Raw genomic sequence first — 22,798 nt, forward strand, 5'->3', positions numbered from 1 at the left:
AGGATAGGTGTTAGCTCTTCTCTAAATGTTTGATAGAATTCGCCTGTGAAGCCATCTGGTCCTGGGCTTTTGTTTGTTGGAAGATTTTTAATCACAGTTTCAATTTCAGTGCTTGTGATGGGTCTGTTTATATTTTCTATTTCTTCCTGGTTCAGTCTTGGAAGTTTCTAAGAATTTGTCCATTTCTTCCAGGTTGTCCATTTTACTGGCATATAGTTCCTTGTAGTAATCTCTCATGATCCTTTGTATTTCTGCACTGTCAGTTGTTGCTTCTACTTTTTCATTTCTGATTCTATTGATTTGAGTCTTCTCCCTTTTTTTCTTGGTGAATCTGTCTAATGGTTTATCAATTTTGTTTATCTTCTCAAAGAACCAGCTTTTAGTTTTATTGATCTTTTCTTTAGTTTCCTTCATTTCTTTTTCATTTATTTCTGATCTGATCTTTATGATTTCTTTCCTTCTGCTAACTTTGGGGTTATTTTTATTCTTCTTTCTCTAATTGCTTTAGGTGTAAGGTTAGGTTGTTTATTTGAGATGTTTCTTGTTTCTTGAGGTAGGATTGTATTGCTATAAACTTCCCTTTTAGAACTGCTTTTGCCACATCCCATAGGTTTTGGGTTGTCATGTTTTCATTGTCATTTGTTTCTGGGTATTTTTTGATTTCCTCTTTGATTTCTTCAGTGATCTCTTGGTTATTAAATAGTGTATTGTTTAGCCTCCATATGTTTGTATTTTTTAAAGATTTTTTCCCTGTAATTGATATCTAGTCTCATAGCGTTGTGGTCAGAAAAGGTAACTGATACGATTTCAATTTTCTTAAATTTACCAAGGCTTGATTTGTGACCCAAGATATGATCTAACTTGGAGAATGTTCCACGACCACTTGAGAAGAAAGTTTATTCTGTTGTCTTTGGATGGAATGTCCTATAAATATCAATTAAGTCCATCTTGTTTAATGTATCATTTAAAGCTTGTGTTTCCTTACTTATTTTCATTTTGGATGATCTATTAGTGAAAGTGGGGTGTTAAAGTCCCCTACTATGATTGTGTTACTGTCGATTTCTCCTTTTATGGCTGTTAGCATTTGCCTTATGTATTGAGGTATTTCTATGTTGGGTGCGTAAATATTTACAATTGTTATATCTTCTTCTTGGATTGATCCCTTTATCATTATGTAGTGTCCTTCTTTGTCTCATGTAATAATCTTTATTTTAAAGTCTACTTTGTCTCATACGAGAATTGCTAGTCCAGGTTTCTTTTGATTTCCATTTGCATGGAATATCTTTTTCCATACCGACTTTCAATCTCTATGTGTCTCTAGGTCTTAAGTGGGTCTCTTGCAGACAGCATATATACGGGTCTTGGTTTATTTTATTTATTTTTTGTTGTTCTTGTATGCTGGCCTCTCACTCTTGTGGCCTCTCCCGTTGTGGAGCACAGGCTCTGGACATGCAGGCTCAGCGGCCATGGCTAACGGGCTCAGCCGCTCCGCGGCATGTGGGATCTTCCCAGACCAGGGCACAAACCCACGTCCCCTGCATTGGCAGGCAGACTATCAACCACTGCGCCACCAGGGAAGCCCAGGGTCTTGTTTTTGTATACATTCAGCCAGTCTATGTCTTTTGGTTGGAGGATTTAATCTATTTACATTTAAGGTGATTATCAATATGTATGTTTCTATTACCATTTTCTTAATTGTTTTGGCTTTGTTATTGTGGGTCTTTTCCTTCTCTTGTGTTTCCTGCCTAGAGAAGTTCCTTTAGCATTTGTTTTAAAACTGGTTTGGTGGTGCTGAATTCTCTTAGCTTTTGCTTGTCTGTAAAACTTTTAATTTCTCCGTCGGATTTGAATGAGATCCTTGCTGGGTAGACTAATCGTGGTTGTAGGTTTTTCCCTTTCATCACTTTAAATATGTCCTGCCACTCCCTTCTGGTTTGCAGAGTTTCTGCTGAGAGATCAGCTGTTAACCTTCTTACGGAGATTCCCTTGGGTGTTATTTGTTGTTTTTCCCTTGCTGCTTTTAATATTTTTTCTTTGTATTTAATTTTTGTTAGTTTGATTAATATGTGCCTTGGCGTGTTTCTCCTTGGAATTATGCTGTATGGGACTCTCTGTGCTTCCTGGACTTTATTGAATATTTCCTTTCCCATATTAGGGAAGTTTTCAACTATAATCTCTTCAAATATTTCCTAAGTCGCTTTCTTTTTCTCTTCCTCTTCTGGGACCCCTATAATTCGAATGTTGGTGTGTTTAATGTTGTTCCAAAGGTCTCTGAGACTATCTTCAATTCTTTTCATTCTTTTTTCTTTATTCTGCTCTGCAGTAGTTATTTCCACTATTTTATCTTCCAGGTCACTTATCCGTTCTTCTGCCTCAGTTAATCTGCTATTGTTTCCTTCTAGAGAATTTTAAATTTCATTTATTGTGGTGTTCATCATTGTTTGTTTGCTGTTTAATTCTTCTAGGTCCTTGTTAAACGTTTCTTGTATTTTCTCCATTCTATTTCCAAGATTTTGGATCATCTTTGCTATCATTATTCTGAATTCTTTTTCAGGTAGACTGCCTATTTCCTCTTCATTTGTTTGGTCTGGTGGGTTTTTACCTTGCTCCCTCATCTGCTGTGTGTTTCTCTGTCTTGTCATTTTGCTTAACTTACTGTGTTTGAGGTCTCCTTTTCACAGGCTGCAGATTCGTAGTTCCTGTTGTTTTTGGTGTCTGCCCCTAGTGGTTCAGTGGGTTGTATAGGCTTCCTGGTGGAGGGGACTAGTGCCTGTGTTCTGGTGGATGAGGCTGGATCTTGTCTTTCTGGTGGACAGGACCACGTCCAGTGGAGTGTTTTGGGATGTCTGTGACCTTATTATGATTTTAGGCAGCCTCTCTGCTAATGGTGGGGTTGTGTTCCTGTCTTGCTAGTTGTTTGGCACAGGGGGTCCAGCACTGTAGCTTGCTGGTCGTTGAGTGGAGCTGGGTCTTAGCGTTTAGATGGAGATATCTAGGAGAGCTTTCGCCACCTGATATTATGTGGAGCCGGGAGGTCTCTGGTGGACCAATGTCCTAAACTCGGCTCTCTCGCCTCAGAGGCACAGGCCTGACACCAGCTGGAGCACTAAGACCCTGTCGGCCACATGGCTCAGAAGAAAAGGAAGAAAAAAAGAAAGAAAAAAACAAAATAAATTTATTAAAATAAAAAATTAAAAACAGAAAAAAAAGAAGAGAGCAACCAAACCAATAAAATAATCTACCAATGATAATGAACTCTAAAAACTAAACTAAGATAAACATAAAACCAGAAACAAATTAGATGCAGAAAGCAAACCCCAAGTCTACAGTTGCTCCCAAAGTCCACTGCCTCAATTTTGGGATGACTCGTTGTCTATTCAGGTATTCCACAGATGCAGGGTACATCAAGTTGATTGTGGAGATTTAATCCGCTGCTCCTGAGTCTGCTGGGAGAGATTTCCCTTTCTCTTCTCTGTTCGCACAGGTCCTGGGGTTCAGTTTTGGATTTGGCCCCGCCTCTGCGTGTAGGTTGCCTGAGGGCGTCTGTTCTTCGCTCAGACAGGACGGGGTTAAAGGAGGGCTGATTAGGGGGCTCTGGCTCACTCAGGCCGGGGGGAGGGAGGGGTATGGAATGTGGGGCGAGCCTGCAGCGGCAGAGGCCAGCGTGATGTTGCAACAGCCTGAGGCGCACCGTGTGTTCTCCTGGGGAAGTTGTCCCTGGATCCCGGGACACTGGCAGTGGCGGGCTGCACAGGCTCTCCGGAGGGGTGTGTGGATAGTGACCTGTGCTCGCACACAGGTTTCTTGGTGGCTGCAGCAGCAGCCTTAGCATCTCGTGCCTGTCTCTGGGGTCCATGCTGATAGTCACGGCTCATACTGGTCTCTGGAGCTCGTTTAGGCGGTGCTCTGAATCCCCTCTCTTCGTGCACCCCAAAACAATGGTCTCTTGCCTCTTAGGCAGCTCCAGACTTTTTCCCGAATGCCCTCCTGGCTAGCTGCAGTGCACTGGCCCCCTTTAGGCTGTGTTCATGCAGCCAACCCCAGTCCTCTCCCTGGGATTGGACTAAAGCCCGAGCCTCAGCTCCCAGTCCCCACCCGCCCTGGCGGGTGAGCAGACAAGCCTCTTGGGCTGGTGAGTGCCGGTTGGCACCGATCCTCTGTGCGGGAATCTCTCCGCTTTACCCTCCACACCCTTGTTGCTGTGCTCTCCTCCGTGGCTCCAAAGCTTCCACCCCCTGCCATCTGCAGTCTCCGCCAGTGAAGGGGCTTCTTAGTGTGTGGAAACCTTTCCTCCTTCACAGCTCCCTCCCACTGGTGCAGGTCCCGTCCCTATCCTTTTGTCTCTGTTTTTTCTTTTTTCTTTTGCCCTACCCAGGTACGTGGGGAGTTTCTTGCCTTGTGGGAGGTCTGAGGTCTTCTGCCAGCGTTCAGTAGGTGTTCTGTAGGAGTTGTTCCACATGTAGATGTATCTCTGATGTATTCGTGGGGAGGAAGGTGATCTCCACATCTTACTCCTCTGCCATCTTGAAGGTCTCCTATACTCTTAATAATTTGTACTAGAGTTTAAAAGCTTAAAAGAAATAATCGCTGCTTTGGGGACTAAGGTAAGTGATTACTCCACTGTCCTCAAAAGTTCCTCAGAGGGAACTATGACCACCAGAGGTGGTTTGTTCTAAAGGCATGGCTTGCTTTCATTGCCATGGTTGTCATACGGCTCACTTTATTTATTTATATTTAAATTTTTATTGGAGTATATTTGATTACAATGTTGTATCAGTTTCTGCTGTACAGCAAAATGAATCAGTTATACATATACATATATCTATTCTTTTTTAGATTCTTTTCCCAGATAGGTCATTACAGAGTATCACAGGGCTCCATTTAAAAACTTTATTTGGACTTTAAAAACCTGAGTGGAAAATTGTATGGCAAAAGTTTGATATTTATTGTTGAACCTGAAATACATTAATAGTGAATTTATATGTGAAAGATATGAATTTTTGGTATCTAAGGGGCATTTATAAAGACAAGTTGAGTATTTCAAATAGTCATAACTTGCCTTTGCATATTAGTTTACAGAATGGATTCACACTCATTTCCTCCCTGATATTCACAATAGCCCTAAGCTAAGAAGGTAAAACAGTTATTATCCCCTTGTTAAAGATGAGGAAACAGGCTCCAAGAGAGCAAAGCTGTCAGTGAAGCCATGTCTCCTAGGATAGGTTTTTGGAATCCAAATCCAGTTTTATTCCACTATCCCTCATTACTCCTCTATTAATATTTCAGACCTTTCAATTTAAAGACTGTACATGCCATACAGATGTACTGTCAGCTTTCTGTTACATATCCCTGATCTCTGACCACATTGTCCCAGATGCCACACATAGTAGACCGCTAGTAGATGGTTAACTATTATGTTTTTTAAGTAAGTACTGAATGTTTATGAAGTCGTTTTACATTTTCTAAAGGTTACCAGCTGGAGATGAGCCACAGAGCGAATAAAAACTGATCTATTCTGAAGAGTAAACCTTTGATTTCTTTTGCAGGAATGGTGATATAACTTGCACAGGACATTAACCAAATCTCAAAGTCAGGGACTTCCCTGGAGGTGCAGTGGTTAAGAATCTGTCTGCCAATGTAGGGGACATCGGCTCAATCCCTGGTCCAGGACGATCCCACATGTTGCGGAGCAGCTAAGCCCAGGCACCACAACTACTGAGCCTGCGCTCTAGAGCCTGTGAGCCACAACTACTGAAGCCCACGTGCCACAACTACTGAAGCCCGTGCACCTAGAGCCTGTGCTCTACAACAAGAGAAGCCACCGCAATGAGAAGCCTGCGCACCACAACAAAGAGTAGCCCCCACTTGCCACAATTAGAGAAAGCCATGTGCAGCAATGAAGACCCAACACAGTCAAAAATAAATAAATTAACTAAATAATGTGTAAAAAATCTCAAAGGCAGGGCTTCCCTGGTGGCGCAGTGGTTGGGAGTCCGCCTGCCAATGCAGGGGACACGGGTTCGTGCCCCGGTCCAGGAAGATCCCACATGCCGTGGAGTGGCTGGGACCGTGAGCCATGGCCGCTGAGCCTGCACGTCTGGAGCCTGTGCTCCACAACGCAAGAGGCTGCAGCAGCGAGAGGCCCGCGTACTGCAAAAAAAAACCAAAAAACTCAAAGGCAGAAAATTTCAGCAGATTTGGACTAGTGTAACACAATGGCTCCTCAAGGGATGGGAAGACATATTAAGAGCAAGCCACAGTACAGTTGGATGGTCTTGGATTACTTGTTTAGGAAATCCATTTTTAAAAGAGTACTGCAATGTTTTCGAAAGATTATGTGCTCTAGGCTATTTTTAATTTGCTCCTGTGATTCTTGCACTTGAGAAATAGAATTGAGATGCCCAGTCACCAAATAAAAGTAGAAGTGGAGATTGTAGATTTAAGGTGCTCTTAAGGGAATATTTGAATTGACATCTTTAGAATAGGATTTTTAAAGGGCATTTAGAGACATTCAGGGGTTAAGATGGCAGAGTAGAAAGATCCTGAGTCTTGGTGTGCTCACCTCCTCTCACGAGCACACCAATATCACAACTATCTGCAGAAGAGCCGTCGATAAAAAAAGACTGGAACCTCCCAGAAAAGATCTTCTACAACTAAAGACATAAAGAAGGAACCACAACGAGATGTGTAGGAGTGGCAGACTCACAATATAATCAAGTCCCATTCCTCTATGTAAGCAACCCACAAACTGCAGAATAATTATAATTGCAGAGGTTCTCCCACAGGAGTGAGAGTTCTGAGCCCCAAGTCGGGCTCCCCAGACTGGAGGTCGTGCACCAAGAAGATGAGCCCCCAGAGCATTTGGCTTTGAAGGCCAGAGGGGCTTAGTTTGGGGAGTCCAACAGGACTGGTGGAAATAGAGACTTCACTCTTAAAGGGCACATTCAAAATCTCACATGCACTGGGACCCAGGGTAAATGCTGTAATTTGATAGGAGCCTGGGCCAGACCTACCTGCTGGTCTTGAAGAGTGTCCCAGAGAGGTGAGGTGGGGGAGGGTGCTGGTTGCAACTCACCCTGGGGACATAGACACTGATGGCAGCCATATTTGGGGACTATCTACTGCATGGACACTCCTGCTGGTGGCCACTATCTTGGAATCCTCCCTCTAGCTCATTAGCACCAAGACCTGGCCCAACCCAACAGCCTGTAGGTACTAGTACTGGGATGCTTCAAGCCAAACAACAAAATGTGGGGACACAGCCCCATCCATCAGCAGAGAGGCTGCCTAAAGTCTTCCTAAGCACGCAGCCATCCCTAGACACACCCCTGCCCACTAGAGGGCCAAGACCCAGCTCCACCCAGCAGTGGGCAGGCACCAGCCCTGCCCTCCAGGAAGCCTGCACTAGCCACTGGACCAGCCTCACCCACCAGGGGGCAGACACCAGGCACAAGAAAACCACAATCCCACAGCCTGTGAACCCAGCTCACCCATAGCAGGCCAGACCCTGCCGTGAGACCAGCTGGGTTCTGGCCCTGCCCACTAGCAGGCCAACGCAAGCTTCAGGACACCCCAGACCCCATACCCAACTGTGTGCCAGGAACCAGACCCCTCCCCCGGCCTCTACTGCAGTGATCTGACACTGGCTCTGGGATCCCTGAGCCTTGCAGCCAGCCAGACTCAAGGACCCAGCTCTGCCAGTAGTCCAGCACTAACCCCAGGACCTGGCTTCACCCACCTGTGGGTGGGCAACAGTCCCAGAGTCTTCTGGACCCTGACTTTGCCGATCAGTGAGCCAGCACTAGCCCCAGGACCTCCTAGGGTTCAACAGTCAGCTGCCTAGTGACCAGGCCCTGCCAGCCAGCAGCCAGCAGCACCCACACAAAGCAGGGCCTGGCAACCACCCAGGCTAGGGGCCAACCAAGCCTACCAGACCACCCACATACTTAGCTTGCCACAACAGAAGGACACACACGGCCCTCTTAGGGAGACCCCATAGAGCGTACTGCTTGGGTGTCCAGAGGGGAGTGTACTGCTGGGACACACAGGACATCTCCTACAGAGGGCCACTTCTCCAAGGTCAAGAAATGTAACTAACCACAGACATAAAAAAACAAAGAGCACCTTAGGCAAAATGAGGCAGCAGAGGAACATGTTCCAGACGAAGGAACAAGATAAAACCCCAGAAGAAGAACTAAGTGAAGTGGAGATAGGCAATCTACTTGAAAACGATTTCAGAGTAATGATCTAAAGATGATCAAAGAACTCGGAGGAAGAATGGACACACAGAGAAGTTAGAAGTTTTTAACAAAGAGTTAGAAAATATAAAAAACAATCAAACAGAGATAAAGAATACAATAACTGAATGAAAAATATACTAGAAAGACTCAACAGTAGACTAAATGATATAAAGGAACGGATCAGCAAGCTGGAAGACAGAGTAGTGGAAGTCACTGCTGCTGAACAGAAAGAAGTAAAAAGAATGAAAAGAAATGAGAACACTTTAGGAGACTTCTGGGACAATATCAAGTACAGTAATATTTGCATTATAGGGGTCCCAGAAGGAGAAGAGAGAGATAAAGGGCCTGAGAAAATATTTGAAGACATAATAGCTGAAAACGTCCCTAACCTGGGACAGGAAACAGTCACTGAAGTCCAGGAAGTAAAGAGAGTCCCATACAGGATTAACCCAAAGAGGAACACACCAAGATACATTGTAAACAAAATGACAAAAATTAGATAGAGAATATTAAAAGCAGCAAGGGAAAAGCAGCAAATAACATACAAGGGAACTCCCATAAGGCTATCAGCTGATTTTTCAGCAGAAACTCTGCACTCCAGAAGGGAGTGGTATGATATATTTAAGGTGATGAAAGGGGAAAAGCCGACAACCAAGAATACTCTACCCAGCAAGGCTGTCTTTTAGATTTGATGGAGAGATCAAAAGATTTACAGACAAGCAAAAGCTAAAAGAGTTCAACACCACCAAACCAGCTTTACAACAAATGTTGAAGAAACTTCTCTAGGCAAAAAAAAAGGCCACAACTGGAAACAAGGAAACTATAAAATTAAAATGCTCACCAGTAAAGGCAAACATACAGGAAAGGTAGGAAATCAGCCACACATAAAGCTAGTAGGGAGGTTAAAATCCAAAAATAGTAAAATTATCTATACAGCAAGTCCCCTACATACAAACCTTCAAGCTGCAAACTTTCAAAGATGGGAACCTGTGTTCTCATGTCCAATCACATAAGTTACTTCCCTTGTTTGGTGTATGTTGTCACGTATGCATCTACTATAGTAGATGTACTATATACATCTACTATAAGTGGTTGTGCTTTTGTGGACTTTACTGTACTGTACTCTATACAGTATCTTTATTTCAAGCCCAGGATGTCCAGAAGCAAGTGTAAAAGCAGTGGTGATATAGCTGGTACTGCTGAGAAGTGCCAAGTGATAATGATGGAACTTGCTGTGCAACATGAGGAGCTTACTAATGAAGACCTGATGGAACTGGAGGCCCAGAGAAAGGACGAAGAGAGACAAGAGGAAGAAGTAACTGAAGAACCAAAGAGATTCACGATGCAGGAAATGGCAAGGGGATATTCTTTATTTGAGGAGGCACTGTTAGTTTTTGAGGCACAGGACCCGAATGTAGAACAGTACACGAAGGTTGCAGCAGCTGTTCAGAATGCAAACCAGTGCTACTGTGTCATCTATGATGAGAATAAAAGAGCTGCTACCCAGACATCACTGGATCATTTTTTTCAAAAGGTTAGATAGAATTGAATCCAGCAAGGAACCACAACCTGTGCCATCAACGTCAGGTGTGAGTGAAACTGCAGCTTGCCCTCCATCTCCTATTGCTGATGATCCTTCAGCTCCACCAACTCCTACCTCCTTTCCCTCTCCAGTCAGTAACTCTTCTTGCCTGTTCACTCGATGTCAGCCCCAGTATGCCAGCTGTTGTACTGTACTAGTACTGTAAGATTAAAAATGTTTTCTTTATTTTCTGTGTTTGTTTTTTATGTATTATTTGTGTGAAAAGTATTATAAACCTATTACAGTACAGTACTATATAGCGATTGTGTTAGTTGGGTACCTAGGCTAACTTTGTTGGACTTATGAACAAATTGAACTTATGAACGCACTCTCAGAACAGAACGTTTGTATGTAGGAGAGTTACTGTATCCACGATAAGCAGTTAAGGGATACACAAAACAATTAGATGTAAAATATGATATCAAAAACAGTAAACATGAAGGGAGGAGAGTTCAAATGCAGGGTTTTTAAATTGCATTTGAGGGACTACCCTGGTGGCATAGTAATTAAGAATCCACCTGCCAATGCAGGGGACACGGGTTCAATCCCAGATCTGGGAAGAGCCCACAGGCCACAGAGCAACTAAGCCCATGCACCACAACTACTGAGCCTGTGCTCTAGAGCCCGTGCTCTGCAACAAGAGAAGCCAGTGCAATGAGAAGCCCATGCACCACAAGAGTAGCCCTTGCTCACAGCAACTAGAGAAAGCCCGTGTGCAGCAACAAAGACCCAATGCAGCCAAAAATAAACAAATAAAATAAATAAATTTTTAAAAGTGCATGTGAAATCAACAGATCACCAACTTAAAACTGTATATGTGTATATATACACACACACAAACACACACACACACACACACACACACACACTGCTATAAAGGCATTTAGAAATACTTGGCAATTTGAAAACACTAGTTTGATTGCCAGTAATTGAACTATCTTTTTTTGTGTGTGTGTGTGTGTTACGCGGGCCTCTCACTGTTGTGGCCTCTCCCGTTGCAGAGCACAGGCTCCGGATGCGCAGGCTCAGCGGCCACAGCTCACGGGCCCAGCTGCTCCACAGCACATGGGATCTTCCCGGACCAGGGCACGAACACGTGTCCCCTGCATCAGCAGGCGGACTCTCAACCACTGGGCCACCAGGGAAGCCCTGAACTATCTTATTTTTGACAGGGAAAAAATACTAATTTTAGTGAAAATATAAAAGTAAGTTTGGGCTCCCTCTTGCGAGAGCAACAGAATCACAACTAACTGCTGAACAATCATTGACAGGAAGACACTGGAATCAAAAGCTTTTCAGACAAGCAAAAGCTAAGAAAATTCAATACAACCAAACCAGCTCTACAACAAACGCTAAAGAGACTTCTCTAAGCAGGAAACACAAAAGAAAAAGGCCCACAAAAACAAACCCAAAACAATTAAGAAAATGGTAATAGGAAAATACGTATCGATAACTACCTTAAATGTGAATGGATTAAATGCTCCAACCAAAAGACACAGGCTCGCTGAATGGATACAAAAACAAGACCCATATATATGCTGTCTACAAGAGACCCACTTCAGACCTAGAGACACATACAGAGTGAAAGTGAGGGGATGGAAAAAGATATTCCATGCAAATGGAAATCAAAAGAAAGCTGGAGTAGCAATACTCATATCAGACAAAATAGACTTTAAAATAAAGAATGTTACAAGAGACAAGGAAGCACACTACATAATGATCAAGGGATCAATACAAGAAGAAGATATAACAATTATAAATATCTATGCATCCAACATAGGAGCACCTCAATACATAAGGCAGATGCTAACAGCTATAAAAGAGGAAATCGATAGTAACACAATAATAGCGGGAGACTTTAAAACCTGACTTACACCAATGGACAGATCATCCAGACAGAAAATTAATAATGAAACACTAGCTTTAAATGACACAATAGACCAGATAGATTTAATTAATATTTATAGGACATTCCATCCAAAAACAGCAGATTACACTTTCTTCTCAAGTGCACACAGAACATTCTCCAGGACAGATCACATCTTGGGTCACAAATCAAGCCTCAGTAAATTTAAGAAAATTGAAATCATATCAAGCATCTTTTCCAACCACAACGTTATGAGATTACAAATAAATTACAGGGAAAAAAATGTAAAAAACACAAACACATGGAGGCTAAACAATATGCTACTAAATAACAAAGAGATCAAGGAGGAAATCAAAAAATACCTAGAGACAAATGATAACGAAAACATGACGATCCAAAATGTATGGGATTCAGCAAAAGCAGTTCTAAGAGGGAAGTTTATAGCAATACAATCCTACCTCAAGAATCAAGAAACATCTCAAATAAACAATCAAACCTTACACCTAGAGGAACTACAGAAAGAAGAACAAACAAAACCCAAAGTTAGTAGAAGGAAAGAAATTACAGAGATCAGAGCAGAAATAGATGAAAGAGAAACAAAGAAAACAATAGCAAAGATCAATAAAACTAAAAGCTGGTTCTTTGAGAAGATAAAAAAAATTGATAAACCTTTAGCCAGACTCATCAAGAAAAAGAGAGAGAGGACTCAAATCAGTAAAATTAGAAATGAAAAAGGGGAAGTTGCAACAGACACTGCAGAAATACAAAGCATCATAAGAGACTACTACAAGCAACACTATGACAATAAAATGGACAACCTGGAAGAAATGGACAAATTCTTAGAAAGGTATAATAACCTTCGAAGACTGAATCAGGAAGAAATAGAAAATATGAACAGACCAGTCACAAGTAATGAAGTTGAAACTGTGATTAAAAATCTTCCAACAAACAAAAGTCCAGGACCAGAGGGCTTCACAGGTGAATTCTATCAAACATTTAGAGAAGAGCTAACACCCATCCTTATCAAACTCTTCCAAAAATTGCAGAGGAAGGAACACTCCCAAACTCATTCTACGAGGCCACCATCACCCTGATACCAAAATGAGAACACAGCAAAAAAAGAAAATTACAGATCAATATCACTCATGAATATAGATGCAAAAATCCTCAACAATATACTAGCAAACAGAATCCAACAACACATTAAAAGGGTCATACACCATGATCAAGTGGGGTTTATCCCAGGGATGCAAGGTTTCTTCAATATATGCAAATCCATCAATGTGATACACCATATTAACAAATTGAGGAATAAAAACCATATGATCAGCTCAATAGATGCAGTAAAAGCTTTTGACAAAATTCAACACCCATTTATGATAAAAGCTCTCCAGAAAGTAGGCACAGAGGGAACCTACCTCAACATAATAAAGGCCATATATGACAAACCCACAGCAAACATCATTCTCAGTGGTGAAAAACTGAAAGCATTTCCTCTAAGATCAGGAACAAGACAAGGATGTCCACTCTTGCTACTATTATTCAGCATAGTTTTGGAAGTCTTAGCCACAGCAATCAGAGAAGAAAAAGAAATAAAAGGAATACAAATTGGAAAAGAAGAAGGAAAACTGTCACTGTTTGCAGATGACATGATACTGTACATAGAGAATCCTAAAGATGCCACTAGAAAACTACTAGAGCTAATCAATGAATTTGGTAAAGTAGCAGGATACAAAATTAATGCACAGAAATCTCTTGCATTCCTATATAGTAGCAACAAAATATCAGCAAAGGAAATTAAGGGAAAAAATCCCATTCACCACTGCAACAAAAAGAATAAAATACCTAGGAATAAACCTACCTAAGGAGACAAAAGACCTGTACTCAGAAAACTATAAGACACTGATGAAAGAAATCAAAGATGACACAAACAGATGGAGAGATATACCATGTTCTTGGATTGGAAGAATCAACATTGTGAAAATGACTATACTACCCAAAGCAATCTACAGATTCAATGCAATCCCTATCAAATTACCAGTAGCATTTTTTACAGAACTAGAACAAAAAGTCTTAAAATTTGTATGGAAGCACAAAACACCCTGAATAGCCAAAGCAATCTTGAAGGAAAAAAACGGAGCTGGAGGAATCCCTGACTTCAGACTATACTACAAAGCTACAGTAATCAAGACAATATGGTACTGGCACAAAAACAGAAATATAGATCAGTGGAACAGGATAGAAAGCCCAGAGATAAACCCATTCACCTATCGTCAACTAATCTATGACAAAGGAAGCAAAGATATACAATGGAGAAAACACAGTCTCTTCAATAAGTGGTGCTGGGAAAACTGGACAGCTACATGTAAAACAATGAAATTAGAAGACTTCCTAACACCATACACAAAAATAAACTCAAAACAGATTAAAGACCTAAATGCAAGACTGGACACTATAAAACTCGTAGAGGAAAACATAGGAAGAACACTCTTCGACAAAAATCACAGCAAGATCCTTTTTGACCCACCTCTTAGAGGAATGGCAATAAAAACAAAAATAAACAAATGGGACCTAATGAAACTTCAAAGCTTTTGCACAGCAAAGGAAACTATAAACAAGACAAAAAGACAACCCTCAGAACGGGAGAAAACATTTGCAGACGAATCAACAAAGGATTAATCTCCAAAATATATAAACATCTCACGCAGCTCAATATTAAAAAAAACAAACAACCCAATCAAAAAATGAGCAGAAGACCTAAATAGACATTTCTCCAAAGAAGACATACAGATGGCCAAGAGGCACATGAAAAGCTGCTCAACATCACTAATTATTAGAGAAATGCAAATCAAAACTACAGTGAGGTATCACCTCACACTGGTCAGAATGGCCATCATCAGAAAATCTACAAAAAACAAATGCTGGAGAGGGTGTGGAGAAAAGAGAATGTACTTGCACTGTTGGTGGGAATGTAAATTGATACAGCCACTATGGAGAACAGTATGGAGGTTCCTTAAAAAACTAAAAATAGAATTGCCATATGATCCAACAATCCCACTACTGGGCATATACCCAGAGAAAACCATAATTCAAAAAGACACATGCACCCCAATGTTCATTGCAGCACTATTTACAATATCCAGCTCATGGAAGCAACCTAAATGCCCATCAACAGACGAATGGATAAAGAAGATGTGGTACATGTATACAGTGGAATATTACTCAGCCATAAAAATGGAATGAAATTGCGTTATTTGTAGAGATGTGGATGGACACAGAAACTGTCATACAGAGTGAAGTCAGAAGGAGAAAAATAAATATTGTACATTAACGCATATATGTGGAATCTAGAAAAATGGTACAGATGACCAGTCTGCAAGGCAGAAATAGAGACACAGAGGTAGAGAACAAACGTATGGACGCAAAGGGGGGAAGTGGGGGGATGGGGGGATGGTGGTGGTGGTAGGATGAATTGGAGATTGGGATTGATGCATATAAACTAATATGTATAAAATAGATAACTAATAAGAACCTGCTGTATAAAAAATATATTAATTAAATTAAAAAGAAGTAAGTTTGAAGCATAAGTTACACAAAAACCCATTTTTAAGTCATCTTTTATAGGAAAGTGATTAAGATTAAAGAAATATTAAAGTAGCTTTAATTAATTTACTAGGTTCATCAGTGTTGTCCTTTGGACCTAATTCCTATAATGAACCAAGGAAAGGATATTGTAGCTGAAATTTTTCAGTTGTTAGGAACGTTTCACTTACTTTTAATTTCTCCAACATGGAAGGGTGTGTATGTATATCTCCACACATACAATATCAGTCTCTATATATTTATAATTATATAATAAAGGTTGGCTCTTAAATATTGTCTCTTTACCAAATTTTTTAGATGTCCCAAGAGCTCTCAAATTTGAATGATAAAAAGGTGCCATAAGGTATCGCTTTAGTAATTAACTGGTTCTTTAATAAGGCCTCAATTACTTTGTTTCATGATAAGGAAAAAAAAAATGTTCCAAGACAGAGTTACATTTGACACCTGGGAACCTCCTAACAGCTGGCTACCTAATGAATATGCATCTGCTTAAGAGGCTGTAGACCATTAATAAACCAATAGATGTAAAGCAGAAACAATCTTTGTCAGCTTCAAATGAGATTGGATGCAATGTGCTGTGAAGTGTCACTGTCACATTGAATCGAGTTTGGGAGGTTAATAATCCACCGTTAGCTACTCAGGTCTTTGTAGCTGTACACTCGTGCTAACACTCTCTCCAAACTGGTGGCCACGTTTCCAGTGTACCACTTCTTTCTCCTACGCACCTGATTTGAGGCTTACAATGTCTGTGTTTCAAAAATGTCTTCCGTTTTATTCCACTTAACAACACGTTTGCCAAGACTCTTTTAAAACAAAGGAGACTTTTCCAGATGGGAAAGGTAGGAAATATCAGGGTCAAGTTGGTGCAAGATGGACTTGCAAACTATTTAGAATGAAAATTCTGTGTGTCTGCAGGTAACCTGGGTACTGCTGGGTCCCTCTAAGGGAACCCTTCACTCCCCGTGCAGGCAGCGAGTCGGGTATTGATAACCTGTCTGAATGAGACCCTCAAGTAAGTGCTACACCCACCTAATATTAATAGTTGTGTGATCAGGACCATACTTCCCCAGTTTATCAATGAGATTTCTTGAGGGACATATTCATGGAAGACTTGAGATTATATCCTAGATGAGGGGAGATTATACCTAAAAGAGCTTGCACTTTCAAAACTAAATGTGTACCCATCACTCTGTTCTCACTGAAGTACTTGCTTACATATATATTTTGGGAGAACGTTAAGCGCAATGAGGAAAATTGGACATTAATTCTCATAAATTCAATTCAACTACCTTCTCTATTTCACTTGGCTTCTCTTTTTAAATTATGGTAAAAGATACATATTTTATGTGTATAATGTGGTGAATTTATGTGTATAAATGTGGTAAAATAACATAAAAATTACTATTTTCATCATTTTAAAGCATTGGTCCCCAACCTTTTTTGCACCAGGGACCGGTTTCATGGAAGACACTGTTTTCATGGATGGGGGTGGGGAGATGGTTCAGGCAGTAATGCGAGCGATGGGGAGTGATGGGGAGCGGCGGGGAGCGGCAGATGAAGCTTTGCTCACTCGCCGGCTGCTCACCTCCTGCTGTGCGGCCCGGTTCATAACAGGCTGTGGATTGGTACCCGTTTGCGGCCTGGGGGTTGGGGACCCCTGTTTTAAAGCGTCCAGTTCTGGTAGATACATTCACATTGCTATGCAACCATTACCACCATCCATCTCTAGAACGTTTTCATCTCCCCCAACCAAAACTGTGTACCCATTAAACACTAACTCCCCACTCACCCCTCCCTCAGCCTCTGGAAACCACCACTCTACTTTCTGCCTGAATTTGACCACTCTAAAGACCTGATAAAAATGGATTCGTATCCCATTTGTCCTTTTGCGTCCGGCTTATTTCACTTAGAATATCTCAAAGCTCATCCAAGGTTTAGAGTATGTCAGAATTTCATTTCTTTTAAGGCTGAATAATATTCTATAGTGTGTACATACCACATTTGGTTTATCCATTAGTCTGTTAATTAAATGTACACTGTTTCCACTTACTGGTTATTGTGAACATGAACATGGGTGCACAAATACCTGTTTGAATCTCTGCTTTCAATTCTTTTAGGTATACACTCAGAAATGAAATTGCTGGATCATGTAATAATTCTATGTTTTAGGAAGTGTCATTTGGCTTATTTTGGATTTCTGTTCATCTTACCTTGATATGCGGCCCTTAATCAGGTTCCATTTTCTCCCCTTGGTCTTTTCAAGGAAAAAGCCCAATACAACCTTAGGCTTTATTCTTTTTACTTTGATTTTTTTTCTCATTTCATGGCTGGAAAATAAATGAAAATGCACACCATGGGAATAAGTTTAAAAATGGGAATTAAGACACCCCCATTGCCCGCAACAGGAAAATGATTTATTACAAATGTGGTATTCTGTTATAAGCTGAGAATTTTGTTGTCTTTGAAAGAACCCATACATCAAATACAAATGTAAAAGTCTGTAATCTCTCAGTTGTATGAGTGACTCCTTTGTTAAATAAAACATCACCTTGAATTCCTACACAGGAATTATAACATTTTTTGTAGGAATGTAAGATCTATTTCCCCCCAAAACTCTATAAAAATTGACACCACAACTACCACCCCATTTAATATGCTCACATTACAGTTGGAAAGCCAAACACTAAAAATTTCAAATGGTGGACTGGCTCAGTGCTGGATGGAAGTAGTTTTGTAGGGAAGGACAGGTTGTGCTGTTCATTTCACTATGACAATATTCTATACCACAAACTAGTAGGAAATCATATATTTGGATATGCAATAATATTCTCTAACTCTGAATGGGAGGGGAGACATTTATTTGAAGGAAGCCAAGGCCATACTCAGGTTGACACTATTAGGCAGATGCAATCATACCTGTAGCATTTTCAATACAAGTTTTACAAAAAATAAATTTTTGTTTTTAAAGAAAAAAATTGCTTTAAAAATTGTGCTGCATTTTGTACGTACACCTGCATATCTTAAACACTAACAAATAAATGACTTAGACAATGTAAATAATAATATTCATTCACCCCTTGTAACATATTTGCAAGGCAACTTCATTTTATTATTCTTTTATTCCTCCTTTACCTCACCACGTTACAAAATTATTTGGGAGCAGATAATATGTTCATTTGGTTTCAGTTAGGAGTGTAATCTGAGATGATGGTATTTTTCTCTGCCAAGGTTATATGTTATATTCTTATTGTTATATGGCAAGTATGGTCCCCACATTGGGGATTTTTCCATGGGCTTCCCACTTGCATTCTCAGGATTCAGCCATCGGTGCTGGGGTTGGTAAAATTCTTCAGTAATGTTAAGTCATTACTTGAATTCCTATTGTAGCTTTCAAAATTACATATTTATACTTTAAAAGGATTTTTAAAAATTTGTTATTGGTTGAAAATATGAGAATATATAACTATTTATAGCAAAAAAGAACAATAAAAAATCCAAGATCTGCTCAGGAAATATACAGGATTATAATCGCTCTGAATCAACTAATATCTTTTCCATTCCTTCTGCCATCTCTCGTTTGAGCTCAGAAAGACTTCTCACAAACACCTTGTAACAGCTTCCTAACTGGTTTCCATGTTTCTAACATTCACTTTCTAACTTCACTAACCTTCACTTCAGATATCCTGTGCATCTCTCCCCGCTCATAAATCATCAGTGGCTCCCCACTCCCAACTGAATCAAGTCTAGATATTCAAGGCCATCTAACCCCAGGGTACTTTTCCAGATTTTATCCACTGGCTCTGCTCTCATGTGCCAACCAAAGGAAACTGCTCCCCAGTCCTGGCACACTCAGTGCCTGTTCTCCTCCCCATTGCTGCTCCAGGCCACTCCTGAACCAGGACCCTGGAGGCCTTCACCTGGACTCAGTGTCTATCAGTTGAAATACCCATACTTCTCTGAGAAGACTGAGTAACCCCAGGGGAAGTGATTTCTGTCTCTCTTTCCTTAGATAATTATATTAACAATAACCAGTAGGCACTTACAGCTGATATTTCCCTCTCTGGATGGAAAACAATAATAACATTATAATCATGGTTCTATTAACCTTTAGTATTAGCTATATGTCAGGCACTATGCTAAAAAGTTTATATACATTCTCCTATTGAATTCTCATGATGTCCTGTCAGCTGGTCTTACAATGAAGTTACAATTCCTGTGGAGGTCTGACTGTAGAAGTAGGAATATGGTAGATGTTGGGTAGGGTCAGAATTGCCCTTGAAAATCCCTTAAATTGTACATGGTTTTGTGTACATAAACCTACATAACTATATATGCATAAACATATAGCATTATATACAGCATATAATAAACATATGTAAGTGGAGCATAATCCTGACCATGGATTGAAACCAGGCCCTGGCAGCAGAAGCGCAGAGTTCTAACCACTGGACCATCTGGGCATTCCCGGCCCTGAGTCTTTAAACACTAGGACACACTCGAAGTTCACATGAGAGTCAGGTGGCAATTGAACCCAGCAGAGGAAACAGAAGACTTGGGTCTCCCATCATCCCTTCCAGGCCAAACATGCATGAAGAAGAAAGGGCCTTGAAAGAGCCTATACTCTTTCAAGTGCTACTGAAGTAACATACAAATCCACTGTGTACGCCTTATTTTCCAGATTAGGAGCAAACTGGGGCTCGGCAGGGCTGGAGAAAATGGCTCACGGTCCTGGCAGCCCCCGCAGTTGCACCAGATCTAACTCCCAAGCTCACGCTGCTAACCAGGCTGCTGAAGGTGTGGAGTGTGGCCCCTTCTAGCTGCGCTTGAGTATGTTTCCCACATGCTGCCTTGACTTGTGGCTATCCATCGTCTTTCCTCCACAATACTGAATGTGTGGAGCGTACAGGCCCTGTTGACTCGGCCTGCCACGGCACTCGGGACACAGCCCTGAGGAAATGTGATGGCTGGGCTGCCAGAATTCCTGCCTGTCTGGGTGTTTGGGTGTTACATAGATTGGTTCTTCCTTCACCAGGCAGCATACTTTTTTCTTTTCAAAAAAAAAAAAGGGGGGGCTTCCCTGGTGGCGCAGTGGTTAAGAATCCGCCTGCCAATTCAGGGTACACGGGTTCGAGCCCTGGTCCAGGAAGATCCCACATGCCACGGAGCAACTAAGCCCGTGTGCCACAACTACTGAGCCTGCGTGCCACAGCTACTGAAGCCTGCGCGCCTAGAGCCCGTGCTCTGCAACAAGAGAAGCCACTGCAATGAGAAGCCTGTGCACCGCAACGAAGAGTAGCCCCCGCTCACCGCAACTAGAGAAAGCCCGCACGCAGCAACGAAGACCCAACGCAGCCAAAAATAAATAAATAAATAAAATAACATTTTTTTTAAAAAAAGGGACTCTTCTGCCCATGATGCTTCAGTTACCCTAGGCTGACTAGTAAGTGCGTTAACTTCCTTTTCCAGAAGGAGAAACTGAGGTCCCATAACGTTCTTAATAGAGCTAGGAGAAAACCTGGGACTAAATATTTCCAGAGAATATACAAGTGAATTCTCAAATATTTAGCACTGCTAACACCAAATGAGATCATTTTTTTAAACAGAAATCTATGATATGGGAGGAGAACCATCGGCATTGACAGAGCTGAGAATATTGACTTCTCAGTGATTCAGATCAGTGAATGGCTGGGGGAAGCGAGGTCCTGCATCACACAGCACGTCAATCAATGGCAGAGCTACGAGGAGCCTGAGAACTAAATTTTACAGCCTCCAAATGGAAGAGAAAAGCACGTCATGGAGCTGAGGATATAATCTGTTGCTTGATTACACGTGTCAAGATAGCCAGCAAAACCCTTTAAAGAAGGTCTAGCAGATACATTGTTAGTTTTTAAATAGCTTAAGGCAATCTTTCCCAACATGTGGTGCTTTGGGTTTTTTGCTTGTTTGAGTTGGTTTGGTGATTTGGGGTAGCACACGGAAGATTTTTTTTTTTGCAGGGGGCATTTTTAAAGCCTTTTCCCCCCAGCTTTATTGAGGTATAACTGACAAAATTGTAAGTTATATAAAGTGTTCATTATGGTGATTTGATACACATATACATTGTGAAAGGATTCTCCCCCATCTAGTTCATTAACACATCCATCACCTCACATATTTAACTTTTTTTTTTTTGGTGAGACCATTTAAGTTCTACTCTCTTAGCAACTTCAATTTTACAATACAATGTTATCAACTACAGACACCATGTTTTACATCAGATCCTCAGACCTTATTCTCCATACAGGCGAAAGTTTATACTCTTTTACCAGTCTCTCCCTGTTTCTTGCACCTGTCAGTCACTTTTCTACTCTTCGTTTTTATGAGTTTGACTTTTTTTTTTATTCCACATATAAGTGATACCATGCAGTTTTGTCTTCCTCTGTCTGACTTACTTCACTTAGCATAATGTCCTCAAGCTCCATGCATGCTTTCAAAATGGCAGGATTTTCTTCTTTCTTGGGGCTGAATAATATTCCATTGTATATATATTCCACATCTTCTTTATCCATTGATAGACACTTAGGTTGTTTTCATATCTTGGCTATTATGAATAATATTGCAGTGAACACGGGAGTGCAGCTCTCTCTTTAACATCTTATTTTCATTTCCTTTGGATATATACCAGAAGCAGAATTGCTGGATCATACAGTAGTTCTATTCTTAATTTTCTGAGGAACCTCCATACTGTTCTCCACAGTGGCTTCACAAATTTATATTCCCGCCAACAGTGCACAAGGGTTCCCTTTCCTCCATACCCTCGACAACACTTGTTATCTCATGTCTTTTTGATAACAGCCACTCTGATAGGTGTGAAGGGACATCTCATTGTGGTTTTAAAACATTTAATAATTACACACTTAGTTTTTTAAAAAAATGTCTTCCTATTTATGGCAAGTAAGGTTGGCATTCCATTTATGGCAGTGATATAAAAAATCTTTTTGAATATATTAAGTGAAAATAAGAAAATTTAAAGACAAGTATTTCTAAAATAATAATACCATGGTACTTTGACAAGGTAAAAATTGTGATGGTAATATGAGCAGGGCAGAACTTGGGGAAACACTGGCATATGAAATAACTGCACATCTCTGAAAGCTTTGACCAGTGATCCCAAAAGTAACTCCAGGGAAGGTCAAAGGCCAAAATGTTCTGTTTAATGCACTTTCCATCCAGATTCTTATGCAAGAAATGCCCCGAATTTTCTTAAGGTGCTCCTAGCAGTAGATCTGTTCCCCATCAACATAAGGCACATTTCTTCAAGAACCCTTGGTTATTTACCACAAGTTACATCAATTGTTCAGTGCAGTGATCTTCAAAGGTAGGTTCACACAGGCCCTGGGTGAATGCCAGAGGATCCGCAAGGCATGACAAGGCTGGAATATCTATTTGTATTTTTTTAATCTAAAATACAGGGCTTCCCTGATGGCGCAGTTGTTGAGAGTCCGCCTGCCGATGCAGGGGATGTGG

The sequence above is a fragment of the Delphinapterus leucas genome, unplaced genomic scaffold, assembly GCF_059928025.1.
Source record: "Delphinapterus leucas isolate spDelLeu-1000000601 "Yukka" unplaced genomic scaffold, BTC_Dleu_Yukka2 spDelLeu_asBTCV2_sq31, whole genome shotgun sequence".
In the NCBI taxonomy this organism is placed as follows: domain Eukaryota; kingdom Metazoa; phylum Chordata; class Mammalia; order Artiodactyla; family Monodontidae; genus Delphinapterus; species Delphinapterus leucas.